This window comes from Lycium barbarum, chromosome 3 (genome assembly GCF_019175385.1).
Source record: "Lycium barbarum isolate Lr01 chromosome 3, ASM1917538v2, whole genome shotgun sequence".
NCBI classification, from domain to species: domain Eukaryota; kingdom Viridiplantae; phylum Streptophyta; class Magnoliopsida; order Solanales; family Solanaceae; genus Lycium; species Lycium barbarum.
In genome coordinates, this window is record NC_083339.1 from 77,705,906 (window position 1) to 77,708,135 (window position 2,230).

Consider the following 2,230-nt stretch of genomic DNA (forward strand, 5'->3'; position numbering starts at 1 on the left):
TATTTCCTTTACTTTACGTGTATGTAGTCATAACTCATATAGACGCGTGGGGGGCGGCCTTAACGGCGAATCTGCTGGCCAAAAGACACAACTTGGGAGACAGGGCAGTTTCGACTAAAAATGATACTGCTTCCATTCCATCATAAATTGCGTTTTAGGCTTTTCATTTATTTTAAAATAAATGGTGTTTTAGAATTTTAAAAAAAAATTGATCGTATTCTTTCAAACTTATCCTTATTTATAATCAAGAATCATTAAATAGCTTCTTCTTGTTCTAGGCATTAATTAGGAGTAAGTTAGTAAAAACAGTCATTATTTTCTAGGAGTAAGCAATTTCATAAGGGGTGTGCATAAACTAAAAACACTACTTATTATGGAATGGAGGGAGTACTACTTGGCAGTTGATGTTGATTCATCTGTACTCCCTGCGTACTAATTTAAGTGTTTTTTTTTAGAAAGTTGACAATTTAAATCACAAGATTCAAAAGACATTTTAGTATATTACACACATATTTAATTTAGGACCACAAGATTCAAAAGTCTCTGTTTATTTCTTAAATTTTATGTTCAAGTCAAACTAATACTCTTAAATTCGGACGTAGGGAGTAAGAGATTCACGAACATTTAACTGATACTCAGTACTAGGTAACTGCAGATAAAAGATTGTTTTGCCTCTTCTCTTCTTCTTTTATCTAGAATTTGAGATTACCAGATATTTTTATCCATTGATCTCGGATTTGAATTAGTTTTGTTTCGCTTTACATAAACAATAAGTTCACGATGGTAGGAAAGCTTGAAAACAAATGATTGTTGTTGGAAAAGCTTGAAAACATGACAAGCCACCATTACCCCAAAATGAGTTTGCTAGATTTGTCGCTGATTTGGTAATTTGATGATTGGGTTTGTTCTTTATGATATATGGAAGTTATGTTTCGAACTTGATTTTATTTGAGGTAGATTTGGGTGTTAAACAGTGACAGAGCCAGGATTTTTACTAAGGGGGTTCAAAATATAAAAAAAGTAAGTTTACGAAAGGAAGCCAAAAGGGGTTCAACATCTACTATATATACGTAAAAAATAATTTTAACCATGTATAAACAGTTTATTTTTTCGCCGAAAGGGGTTCGGATCCCTCGGCCCTATGTGGCTCCGCCCCTAATGTTGAATCGTGTGTTTGATTACTGAAATTCGAAAAACAAAAAAGTTGTTCACCTGAACTTCATGCGATAATTGCTGAAGTTTAACCAAATAAATGCCCTAACCTCATGCGAAAATGTCTGAAGTTGGGTCTTGCCAAGATCATAACTTCAGTAAAAAAATGTTTGAAGTTAGGCCTTGCCAAAGCCACAACTTCAAATTTTTTTAGCTGAAGTTACCTTAGCACAAGGCGCAAGATATTTTTCCAGTAATATAAATGTCTGTGACCTTAGCAATTGTAACCCTAAATGAATACCAAAACCTCATTTTTATGATATTCTCATCATTCAATCATTTTCCTTCCTCGTCATTAGGGGTGTACATGGACCGGGTTGGTTCGGATTTTTTAAACACCAAACCAAACCAATAAAATTCGAGTTTTTCAACCTCGGGTTATTAAGTTTTCTCAGGTTTTTCGGATTTTTTTTCGAAATTGTCTTGATACAAAACATATAATTTTTACTTCAAATATTTCTTTAGTCCTAGTAAGATACAACTATATAATTAAGGTGTTTCTTAAGAAAATAATACAAAATGTGAGAAGAGTGATGACATTGCATTAAAATATTCAACAAAAGCTAATAAATCGGTTAAAATAAATATTGCTAATTAACAAGCCATAAAGAAAATTGTCACGCCCCGAACCATGGCTTGGGAGTAACACGGCACTCGGGCCTTGCTTGCATGTGTCCGAGCGAACCTCATGGCTTGCTTGTCAACATGGGCATCAAAACAACATAATCTATATGATGCAATTTAAATGAATCAAGAAAATGTAATTTGCGGAATAAAGTCTTGAAATTTTCTCATAGCATGAAATATCATGAAAACATAATAGTCTGCAAACATAAAAGCACAACTGACTCTGTGAACTAACATCTGTCTATGAAACCTCTAAAACATGTCTGAATACTAACTATCAGGACATGGCCCTGGACTACCATAAACTGAATATTAATGCAGACTCCATGTTGAACCCCGAGAGAAGTGGGGCTCACCAATAAGCTGATAACTGAAGTGATCCTACTGCACA